Source organism: Gorilla gorilla, chromosome 21 (assembly GCF_029281585.2).
Source record: "Gorilla gorilla gorilla isolate KB3781 chromosome 21, NHGRI_mGorGor1-v2.1_pri, whole genome shotgun sequence".
Lineage (NCBI taxonomy): Eukaryota > Metazoa > Chordata > Mammalia > Primates > Hominidae > Gorilla > Gorilla gorilla.
Genome location: NC_073245.2, coordinates 53,831,826 through 53,844,469, shown reverse-complemented (window position 1 = coordinate 53,844,469; position 12,644 = coordinate 53,831,826). Strand labels below are relative to the sequence as shown.

Here is a 12,644-nt window from a genome sequence, read left to right as displayed (position 1 = left end):
GGGCTGAGCGGCAGAAGACGCGGGTGGAGGCTGCTCCGTTCGCTTGGCCACTCAGGATCTTCTTTTCCTGACCTGCGGGTCCCTCGCTTCTCCTTGCATCTGCCCGCGTGGCCTCGGCCCCTGCGGAACCCCTGTGTCGCGGGACCCCAAACACATCCTCTCCCACCCCCGGAGACGCCAGCCCCGGGTCTTCCAGATCACTAGCCAGCTACCTGACAGACCTCCACCTGCGCGCTGAATCCCCGCCGGCGCCCGCGCGCGCCAGGTCCCCGCCCCCTGCCTGCGATCTGCTGCGTGCAGGACCCCGCCCCGCCCCCTCGGCCCGCGGGACCCCGGCCCCGCCCCGCCCCCGTGGCCCCGCCGCTAGTCCCGGGGGGGCGGGGCCGCGCGCAGCGGCGTCTCCAAGGCGGGGGGCACGAGGCAGGGGGCGGGGCGGTCTCAGCGCCGGCCAATCAAGGCCGCGATCACATCCATGCAAATACGAGCACAATGGAGCGAGCCCATCACTCGCCCCTGCAAGCAAGCTTGAAATGGGCTTCTGTCTGAGCGGCAGCCGGGATGACCAATGGGTCTGTGTTTTGGACCGGCGAAGCCCAATGGCGCGACAGGGAAGGCGGGCCCGAGATGGGTTAGGGTGTCCTTGCAGGGTGTCTGAGCTAAACTTCACCAAATAATAGCTGTTTGTATTTTGGCTGCTGCAGGAGCCATTTTAGGTAAGTTCTTCTCTTAACTTTTTATTTTCCTCCCTGGCCTCGGCGGACCGGCCTTGTCCGCGGGTCCCCGGCCCCGCCCCGCCGGCCGGGTTAGGGTGCCCCTATGAATGGAGCCGGGATGAGGGGCTGCGGCGGCGTCCAGGCCCGGCCGGGCTGGGGTCCGAGCGGGGCCGGCGGGCGGGCGGCCTGGCGGAGGGCAGGCGGCGGCCTGCGGCCTGGGGAGAGGGGCGGCCTCTGCCACGCCAGGCTCCTGCTCCCGCTCCCGCTTTCGCTCGGGCCGGGCGGCCGTCCTTGGGAGTGCGCCGCTGCGGGCCGCGCGCAGGGGCGGGGGTCCGGGCAGACCCCGGCCGCGGGCCTGGCGGGCGGGGGCGGGGCGTGCCGAGGCCCCCCCCGGGGCGGGCGCGGTGGGACCCCCGGGCCCAGCCGCGCTGGGGCGGGGCGGGGGTGACCGCTATTCCCGCCGCCGCCCCCGCGGAGAAGTTGCTCTATTCGCGTCCTGCGTCTGTTTGCAGGGGTGGAGGAGGGTGGGCTGGTGCCAGGCTGCTGTTCCGGGAGGGGGCGGGGGCCCCTGCGCGGCCTCGGATCGCGCACCCCCTCCGCCCCCTTCTTACGCACTAGCGCGCACTCGCCCCGAAAATTGTAGCCCTGGAGGGGTCCTGCAACCCCGCTGCTAAGTTTTGTGCATTATTAGATCGCATGTCGGAGCTTTAAAAAAAGATCTATCTGTCCTCTTCAAGGTATTTATTTTTTTCGCTGTTGAGAAGTAACGGAGTCCGTTGCGCCCAGATTTCCAGGGACATGCCTATCGGATGTGCAGAGGGTTGGCAGCTACTTGGTTTTTTTTAAAGGCGTTATTAGGAAATCCCCTCACTAGTGAGATAATTGAAATTTGAGTTTGTTTGCAGCTTCAGTTTTATTTGATACAATTAAAAATGCATAAGCAGGCACTTTATATTTGTGTACATAAAGTATTCCTAGTTCCAGTTATGACTAATGTGACTGTGGTTTCAGTCGTGTGGGATCTAATAAGGCAGTATAATTCAATTTTGAGCTCGTAGGCCCCTGTTCTCCAAATTAGGGTTTATGGACCATTAGTAATCTGGCCAAGGTTTCTGGTGAATCCTTGGCATCTCTGAGCATCTCTCTGGGGCTATGTGTGTGCCTTATTTCCCACCCCCTGAAAACTCCTCGTTTCTGGTGGCAGATCCACGAACACAGAAAATACACATTTTAAATATTTACAGTTTTCAGGATGTCTGAAATATTGCCTGAAATTTGATTATTGTTTCCCAGATGGTATGTAAGAGTACCATCCCAATGGGCCCCCAATTTCGATGTACTTTGTGGAAATATGTTTATGGCGTTTGGGGAAAAAAAACCGGGGCAGACCACTCGGTTTTACTCCCTAGGCTGATGTGAGCTGTGTAACTTACTGGGGGTTTGTCCCATTGATTTCATGGCACAGTCGAGTATGACTGTAAGCCAAATTGGAAAATCAGGTTGGCAACCTCAGAGAGAGAGTTTTTGTGAACTTTATGGCTCTCTGGCAACAGAAAGAAGATTTGAGATCTGTGTATGATAAAATGATTAGGCATGAATCCTCAAGTAACATGATTTATGCCAAGCAGAGCAGGTGGTTTCATATAAGCAATGCATCTTTATAACCAAAGGCCTTGGGAAAATGCGGAGTGGTAAGATTATTAATTTTGGAGTTCTTTTTGTTCCAGGGCAGATTTCATAGATGAATTATAAGTTCTTTTGAATTTAAACATTTTTCTTGATTAGTGGGTGACTAAAAGCTATCCTGCACACATCTTTCCCCACCGTTTTGTTTGCTTTGGAGTCTCTCTAATAGTAACCAGACCATAGTACTGTTCTTGGTGTAATCTGGCCATGGGCGAAGTAAATCTAGATCTGTTGCGAAATTGAGTTGTGCTTCAGTGTGGTATCACAGTCTTCCTGGAGTCACGTTTTTTATTCTGCAGCTATTTCTTTGCTTTTCACATTTAGCTCTTCTGTTACATTTAATAGCACTGCAAACTCTTTCAATATGATCATTTTTACAACTTTTAAATATTCTATATCTTTATAATTTTTATAATTTATTATTCATGTAGTTGGGGAAGTTCTCTGAACTCATCAGTGTATTAGTTAAGGCAAACCACACAAAAATTGAAAGACAAGTTAGAAGTGAAGTGGGAGAAATACGACTAACTGCTGCATTTCTGGAAGAACCTTTGGCAGTTATGTTTTTTGTATTTATTGATTTACTTTTTGTATATTTCAAATACCAAAGAAAACCTGAAGCAGAATCGTATCTCATTAGAAGCCACATCTTATTTGTGATTTTGCTGTGAAATTGCAGAAAACCTATCAGAAACAACAGGCGGCCCTTGGGCTACTATGTGTTGGAGAGCTCCTTGGTTTATAAAAGTTTCGAAGAAATGTTTTGATTTTCTTGAGTATGGCTTTGCCCGAAGCAGAGTTGGTGGTTATGTCTTCCTGTGTTATACCATGAGGTTCCACAACATCAGGCTTGATTCTCCCTGTAGGTGCCTATGTTTTTCATGGAAAGACTTTAATTGGTAATTACTAAATGAGATCACTCATGGACCACCCATGTTCTGAATCTCTTTGAACAAGTTTAAGGATTCAAAGATTCTACCTGCAGAAATATCTTTGGTATAGGACAATGACAGTATATCCGTATCAACTGAGGAGGCTGTACTCTCCTTCCCTCCTTCCCCTTTCCCCGCCTGGTATAAGAAGGCTTGAAATAGTTTTGTTTTTAATACATATTTAATGATTCTCTTATACTTCATTGCTCATGCAGAGCTTTAGTTTAATTCAAGTGAAAGGTAGAGTGAATTCCATAGGATTGCCTGCATTCTCTTGTACCAGGTTATTATATTGAAAACTCTTTGAAATACATAAAATGATAGCCAGAGCTGAGATACCTCTTCCCTAGAGGACTTTTTTTTTTTTTTTTTTTTTTTTTTTTGCAATGGAATGTGACATGCTTGTGAGTGGAGCAAAAAGAACTAGCATTGATTGAATACCTGGTGTTTGTCCAGTACTCAGCCAGATACTGGGGCTACAGAGTTGGGAAAAATATCTTTGCTTTCATAGCCACTTCGTGAGACTGGGCTGCCGCTCAGAGAAATGAAGTAACTTATTAAAGGCCATAAAGCTAGTCAGTGATAGAGCCAGAATTTGACCCTGATCATCTGTATCCAGTACATGTCCTTTTCACCAATAGTTCTCTCTAAAGATTTTTTTTAAAAGCTCAAGTGTACTGTTGTATTTTAGTGGTATGGTGTTAGGTTAGTTAGCTAACACACCTTCCCGAAGTTCTACACGTGCATCCATTTTTACTTTTCCGTTTCAGGAATTTGTTACTGAAGAGGAGTGTTGGAATACAGTGAGGACACCCTTTTCCCCCCTTTTGTCTCCATGGTGTAGGAGTGGTCTTCCTGGGGCACTTAGGAGTTCAGGTGTACCCTGGTGCAGTAATAACCATGAAGTGCAGAGGGAGAACGCAGTCACTTTTTCCTTTGCCAAAATGTTCTTTTCTTTGGTTCATGTTGTGGAGGCGTTGATACCCTCATGAGAAATTCTGTTACTTCCATAAAAGTCCTGAAGGTAGTAAAATGGAGTTATTTTAAAATATCCATGCTTGTCCCTGTTTCTGAACTAAATCATCTGCATAAAATCCAAAGAGAAATGTTTATTTTTGCCTGTAGTACCTGTATTTGTTGGTTTTTATAGTCAGTAAATAGTGATTCTGTGCATCCTCTTACATTTATTCATTATGTTGTTCGCCATCACTGTTCTGTTTTGCAACCTTTAGAATTTGTAATGGGGTGTATATGATATAACTTAAATAGCTCCTATTTTGAAGAATCAGGATTTTTTTTTTGAATTGATGAACCTTTTTTCTTTATAGTCATAATGAAGGACTTAGAAATTTTAGCAAGGAACAAACCTAAGTTTTCAACGGACTCCCATGGTGCTTTTGTTATCTATTTCAAAAGAGTTTAATATACTAAGACAGTATTTGAAAATTTCGGGATGCTGGGAAGTAGAATTGTAAGATAACCAGGACAGGAATCCAAACATAAGTAGAAAGTGATGGATGCATATTTGAATTTTCTAAATAAGTAAAGGGAGATTTCCATTTTTTTACCCCTTTATTGAGGATACTTATAAGGGATAGTCACTGATCGCATTTTATGGATCAAATATGTTATTCTTTATCAAGTAGTTAAATTTTTAATATATTTTGGATTTTCTTATATACTGTGTGACCAAGGTATTTTGGTTTTAGATTTTTTTTTTTTTTAAACTCTAAGATTGTTTTTATGTAAAAGCCTGGCTTCAGGTTAAAAGTTCCAGCTACTGTAGTAACAGACATCTTTAGTTCCTACCTAAAGGTTTAAGCTTTTTATCCTGCAGTTTGTGGACCCCTAGGGAGTCTTTGGCTGGTCTGTGAACGCCCCAAAATAGTATGCAAATTTTTGTTTGCATCTGCGTATTTTATAGGCGGACAATCCATTGTTCTTTATGATTCTCAAACGGATCTGTGCCTCTCATACCCCTATCGCCATACCTTTCCACCAGCATACAAAAAATACTAAGGGTCATTAATTTAGGTCATTCTAGAACAACTGCTTTGCATGAACAAAATCTTCTGCCTGGATGCTGACTTCTTTGGACCTTTTTTGTCCTTTAGCAGTCTCAGCCTTGATCAGTTGGCCTGGGCTTGGGGAAGAACTGCATCCCTCTGGCAGCATTCAGGCATTCCCTGGGGTTATCCCCCAAATTCTTCCCTCGCTGTGATCACATGATCACATGGAAGCCATTCGTTGCCCTTGCCCTTGCAGCCTGATAGAGTTAAAGGTTGGAGTGGGAGACATGGAGACTCTTAGAGGGTCCTCAGCCTCTCTTTTTCACACATCTGCCTCTGCAGATGGGACTAGAGGGGAGGCCATGGCAAATGCGCCTGACATTTTCTTGCTTTGAATACTGCTTCTTACTAATTCTGCTATTGCTTCATTCAATATGTTAGGAGGAAAAGGGTTTTTCTTTCTTACGTTGAAGAAGAATAATTAAAAGAAGCCCTCCATTTTTTATATTCCCCAGACTTTTATGAAATGCTTTGCAACTTCCATTAGTGCTAACTTTTAGTGGAGTTCTTCCTTAAAATAATGTGTAGTTGAACATAAAAGCTTATTTTTAGACTGCTAAAAATTCTACAGAGAACATACATATAAAACCAGGTGTTACTATATAAAAAGGATTTTATATTAAAGTTCTCAGAGCCTTATTATTTACTTAATAAGTCAAGCAAATTGCCAAAACAATATTAGAGTAACGAAAAAATTCTGAGAGTAACTCTAGGAGGTGGTCAAACTTAAAGTTATTCTGGAGATTTTTTTTGTTGGGCCAGACCAGAAGTTGAATAGAAAAAAAATCAGTTTATTTTGTTTAATAATAGATAATAATAATTAGATTAGGGAAAATACCTAAGCTTTAGGCAGATTGCGAAGGGCATTGACTTGATTATTTGCTTTGTTCCTTCCTTAAGTGTATATGAGTAAAGAAATATATCTGGACTCTACTTTGGGTCCAAGAAAAACCATCAGTATTCTAAGAAATACTTTGAAGGATTATGTCTGGTAAGCTAAGTCTAGATCATAGATTTTATTTACGGAAAGAATTTTACATAATTTAACACAGAGACTTTATTATAGCTCATTGTGTATTTTGGCTTAGAAATTCTTGCACTGCTGGCAGTCTAAATTCAACTATGGTCTTGCATGAAAAAGTTAAGCCATCATTATTGTTGATCCTGTGATAGAATCAGATCACATTGTAAGTGATGACACCATTAGATTGCTTCTTTAAGCAAACCTGGTATAATATCACTTAAGGGATTTAGGGGTATTTTGCTTAATGGAATTAACAGTTTTGCCTTGAGTTGTAAAAATGCATTGAGGAAATGATAGAGGATATGAAAGAGGTCATTAATGACCAGCTCCAGAAAGATAAGTGTAAAAATGTAAAAAAATAAGCTCTTGTGAATCAGGCTACTGAAAGTAGTCCACAGATTCCTGCAGGTCTGTGGTCTGCTTACCTGTCTGACAAGGTGAGTACAGAACTTGAAAAGAAGCATGTAGATGCTTTTATAGCAGATGGTTGGAAAAATGGTTTGTTGAATCTAATTATAAAAACAGTTTATAATTGTAGTCCTTTTTTATTTTTTCCTGGAAATTCATTTTTCTGGTGTTTTATGAAAGTCTTGGCCATAGATTGGGAAAGAGCAAAACCAAAAACTACTTCTTCACTAATCAAAGTGTTGGGAAACTTCAGCATTACTTTGGAGCATGTTAGAAATGCAAGTTTTGCCAGGTGCGGTGGCTCACACCTGTAATCCCAGCACTTTGGGAGGCCGAGGCAGGTGGATCACCTGAGGTCAGGAATTCAAGACCAGCCTGGCCAGCATTGTGAAACCCTGTCTCTACTAAAAATACAAAAATTAGCCAAGCATGGCGGCATGTGCTTGTAATCCCAGCTACACCAGAGGCTGAGGCAGGAGAATCGCTTGAACCGGGGAGGCGGAGGTTGCAGTGAACTGAGATCCAGTGAACTGAGATCACGCCATCGCACTCCAGCCCGGGTGACAGAGTGAGACTCTGTCTCAAAAAAAAAAAAAGAAATGCAAGTTTTTGGGCCCCATTCCAGACCTACTGAAATAGACCACCTAGGGTTCCCAGGAGTCTGTGTTTTAACAAGCTATGCTGATGATTTTGTGCACATCAAAATTTGAGAAACGTTGTTCTAGATCAGCACTGTTCAGTAGAACCTCCTGTTACGATGGAGGTGTCCAATATCTGCACGGGAACTACTGGCCACTGATGGTTTTCAAGCCCTTAAGATGTGGCTAGTATGAGTGAGGATGAGAATTTTAGATTTTATTTAATATTAGCTTAAATTTAAATAGCCACACATGGCCAGTCGTACCAGTACTGGACAGCACAGCTCTAGACCCTTTAGCATTTCTACCGTTTTTGGAGCAAAGGTGTATTTTTTTCTGTGTCTGTGAAGGAAAATATAATAGGAAACAAGATTGTCCTTTAACCTAAAATGAGTCTAAGCAAGCCGTATAATAAAAATTGATAGTTATTTATCTATTTATATTTGCCTCTTTATTTTTATCTGAAAGTTGATTTGAATGTTCAGAAAATAGTAAGATCAGAGAATAAATTTAGATGTGTCTTGTAAGGCTTTACAAAAAGCAAGGCAGCTGTTCCAGCGGGGACTTATGACCCTTCCTGTCTATTACTAACATGCATGATGTCTTTCAACATGACTTTTGAAGCTTTTTTCTTTCATACTAAGATTGAAGATAGGCAGCTTTTAAGTATAACACTGTAGTTCTCCTGTTCTCAATACAAACTACTGATATAGGGGTTCCCATTACTTTAGACCAGTAATGGATATTTTTACCATACAAAGTATTTCAGGTTTATCTCTCAATTAACTTTATGTATTTATTTATTTATTTATTTATTTATTTATTTTTTGAGACGGAGTCTCGCTCTGTCACCCAGGCTGGAGTGCAGTGGCGCGATCTCAGCTCACTGCAAGCTCTGCCTCCCGGGTTCAGGCCATTCTCCTGCCTCAGCCTCCAGAGTAGCTGGGACTACAGGTGCCTGCAACCACACCCAGCTAATTTTTTGTATTTTTAGTAGAGACGGGGTTTCACCGTGTTAGCCAGGATGGTCTCGATCTCCTGAGCTTGTGTTCTGCCCGCCTCGGCCTCCCAAAGTGCTGGGATTACGGGCGTGAGCTACCGCACCCGGCCTATCAATTAACTTTATAAAGGGAATCTTGTTTTTTCAAAATAACATTTACCAAGCCTCCCTTGAAAGACTGAGTCTTATCCTCTCCTCCCTTTCCAATATATTTAAAAATTGATTTGTTAATAGAAGCAATTTCTTTGGTTCATTCAGGGTTGCATATTCTTCTCCGTCTCCTCTCCCCATCTACTTGTAAATGGGGAATACAAATTTTAAACTCCTAAAAATCAATGATAAGATTGATTGTAGTATATTCATCAAAATCTATTGCAAAATTGAAAATTATGTTGTGATTGACAAGAAGAAGGAAATTACTGTAGAAATAAACATAGGCCGGGCACCAATGGCTTATGCCTGTAATCCCAACACTTTGGGAGGTGAGGTGGGCAGATCACTTGATGTCAGGAGTTCAAGACCAGCCTGGCCAACATGGTGAAATCCTGACTCTCCTAAAAATACAAAAATTAGCCAAGCATGGTGGCAGATGCCTGTAATCCCAGCTACGTGGGAGGCTGAGGCAGGAGAATCGCTTAAACCCGGGAGGCGGAGGTTGCAGCGAGCCAAGGTCATGCCACTGCCCTCCAGCCTTGGTGGCAGAGTGAGACTCCGTCTCAAAAAAAGAAAAAAAAAGTAAACACAGATCCACATGTAGAGTTGTAGCTTTAAAAATGCTGTCCAGTCATAACAAAGTGAGTCTAATCATACAGCAGTTTTATTAGATATATTTACTAGGTTTTAGATTTTCAAGCAGGAAATTGTTAGTCATTTAGGCAGTGACTCTTGAAGCATGAGAGACAGTAACGGGTGTCCTATGTGGTTTATAGACTCACAGAACATTAGAATTGGAAGGTTCCTTAAAAATCACGGATAGGGCTGCCAGTGTAGCAAAATTTATAATGCAGCAGTGTCTGTTTTGTTTATGGCATGAGTTAATGCTATATAGTTTCTCCTTGGTGTTCATTACAGATCAGCACTGTTTTCTCATTAATTCTGTTGTAAGGGTGGTTGTATACTCACAAAGCAGTGACTGGCGGTAGGTTGTCTGAGCAGGTGCTTCTGTTTGACACAAGTGTCACTGATTATGGGGCACAACATTTTGTAACTTGCTGCTTTGGCTTTTTTGTCTGACTTTCTTCTAAGGATGTCAAGTTCTAGATCTCTGGGCATGTATTTTGTTTTTGTTTTTGTTTTATAGAAACTGGGTCTCTTACATTGCCCAGGCTAGACTCATGGGCTCAAATGATCCTCCTGCCTCAGCCTCCTGAGTAGCTGGGACTACAGACATGCCACTGCACCCAGCTCTCTGGGCATGTATTTGAATTCTTGCTGTAGGGTTTTAAAGAAGTGGAAAGCCCAGTGCGCTGAAATTTAGATCTGATAGTTGGACAGATCCTAAGCTTAAAAGGTTTGGAGGTTCCTTACTTCAGGTTTGTTCTCATCACTGCCACTTGTCCTTGGAATGCTGTATGAGATGTTACTAAAATATTGTGATTTCGTAATCTACACACAAAATAACCACACTCTGTCCATTTTTATCTGCACTTTGTGTCTGCAGCATTTCATGTAGCAGAGCTCTCCCTGTGTGTTCTTGACTGTGTTGCATATTTACTCTTGAACTAAGTTTTGTTGTTGCCCTTATGAGTGTGGTTGTGGCAGATTTAAGTGTTATCAGGTCTTACACAGGTCACCATCATTACTAGATTCTCTGAAAGCAAAGCTACTTTCTATCTTGTCGGGGTTGCAGAAGAGTAGAGTTAGAAGGTACTTCTGAAGACATCTACCCATTTTCATTATTCATAATGGGATGGGGTCCTAGTCATGTAAATATTTGTGAGGTCACAGAGCTGATCTGTGGTCAAGCCTTGATTAGAATTCAATTTTCATTTTGCCGTATAGGACTTTTCCCTTAACCTCCAAGGATTAGGGTCCTGAAAACCCAAGTAGGAGAATTTCCCTTAAAAATTCATGGGGGAAATATGGGATAGGTGTGCTCTGAGATTAGGAGTGAACATGTGAAAGGCTCCATAATTTTCTTAATGTTCTCTAAAATAATAAAGATACTATCAGTGAAATATTACATGTCTTAAATTAGTAAGAATGGGTATTTTAATAGCTCTTCTTTACTAGAAACGTTTTGGCACATCCCTCTCTCATATCGTGGTAAAATGCTTGTTGTACTATTTTGGTAAATCTTGTTTACTATTTTTTTGCTTAATGGAAACTTTTTGGCATATCCCTCCTTTTTATCACGGTAAAATGCTTGTAAATTAACCTTTGCTTTATTTTAAATAATGTGCATAAGATGTTTTTCACATGTGCTTATATGACTTAGGGTTATTAGGATAGATTTTTTCCTCAGATCCCTCAGTAATCATGATAATAATAGCTGTCATTCACTGAGTGCTTACTATGTGCCAGGTATGGTGCTAGACTCTTTCATCGTGTGGTCATTAGGACTCCAGTATTCTGGTTCTCTTCCTTAAGGACACATGGTAGGGTTACATTCTCTCTCACACCTTGAAATTGGGCATGGCTGTGTAACTTGCTTTGGATATTGACATTTCAGTGGAAGTGATGTGTGTCCCTTCTAGGCAGATACCTTTTCTTTTTAAAGAAATATGTAATGATTACATAGTGTAAGCAAGTAAACCTTTGCTTTAAAGCACTGAGCTTTTTTAATGAGGTGTTTTTTTTTTTTTTTTTTTTTTTTCCTGTAGAATGGTCTACTTTTGTACTGTTTCCCATGCTTATTGTTTTCTGCCCCTCCCTCTTGGCCCATCCAGATATTTTCCTTCCATGAGACTTGAGAGCAAGACCCGTGTCTTCATGGAGCCTTCTCTTTCCATATCAGCTTGAAGCAATCTCTCTCCCCACAGCACTTCTTGAGTTAGATTTTCCCTCTGTAACTAATTGGGCATTTCATATTGAATTGCCTTTGTCTTTTCTTATATTATTCATTTATTCCACAAGTGTGTGATGCCCATTTATTTAGCAAACAGTTATTGAAAATTCATTGTGTTTCAGTCATTCACGTGCCCTGGGAATGCACATGATCTCTCCCTTTGTGGAATGCACTTTGTGTTAGAAGAGACAGAAAGGTAAACTGCCACTACAAGCATCATGATCAATGTCAGATTAGAGCTATGTCCAAATTTTGTTAAGACTCAAGAAGAAGGATCAACCGTTAAGCCAGGGGAGTAGGTTAAGGCTTTTGAAAGGAAGACCTTTTAAATGGGTACTTGAAAATTGATTTGGAGTTTGATAATCAGAGACTGAGATTAGTGTTCGTGAGTTTGGAGAGCCTTTTATGCATAAGAAATGTGTTGCTGGGGGCTCAGAGGCAAATGATAAGTTCATTCTGGCTGGAGTATGGTGGAGAGCCATGGAGTACTGGTAGGTGAGGGGCTGGAGGAGGGATAGGTTGGAGTTGTTGAGAAAGGCCTTAAAGATCATGGTGAGTTGTTTGGGTTTGTGTTGGCAGTGAGGAGTCATCAGAGGTTTTAATGCAGGAAAGTGGTTTGTACTCTATACTCCGGCAGCAGAGGTTGGTTGAGTGGTGCTCAAACTTTGTTGTGTATTAGAATCACCTGAAGAGCTTATAAAAATACCAGTACCCAGGCTACAAACAGTAAAATCAGATTTTCTGAAGGAGAGGCCCAGATACTGGATTTTTGATAATTTCCCAGGTGATTCCAGTGCGTATCTGAGTTTGAGAACTACTCTTTTAGAGGGGTCTGATGGAGTAAGGAATTCAGAGGCTATTGCAGTGGACTGACTAGGAGATAAGTCTTTTTTTTTTTTTTTTTTTTTTGAGATGGAGTCTCGCTCTGTTGCCCAGGCTGAAGTGCAGTGGTGCGATCTCTGCTCACTGCGACCTCCACCTCCTGGATTCAAGTGATTCTCCTGCCTCAGCCTCCTGAGTAGCTGAGATTACAGGCACCTGCCACCACACCCAGCTAATTTTGTTTTTTTGAGACAGAGTCTCGCTCCGTTGCCCAGGCGGGAGTGCAGTGGCACGATCTCGGCTCACTGCAAACTCCACCTCCCGGGTTCACGCCATTCTCCCGCC

General features: G+C 42.6%; 1 protein-coding gene across 4 annotated transcripts in view; it reads left to right on the top strand.

The window, feature by feature from the left end:
* Window positions 1-454: 454 nt before the first annotated feature.
* The window catches only part of CHD6 (chromodomain helicase DNA binding protein 6), a 216,602-nt gene continuing 204,412 nt past the window's right edge, over window positions 455-12,644 (top strand). For 2 of the 4 annotated variants that reach the window (XR_010132270.1, XM_055372997.2), the window contains exon 1: window positions 508-713. The gene's annotated coding sequence lies outside the window, so the exon portion shown is untranslated. Of the gene's footprint in view, window positions 714-12,644 lie in introns of all 4 variants that reach the window. The other 2 variants (XM_055372994.2, XM_055372996.2) reach the window with 2 other exon arrangements.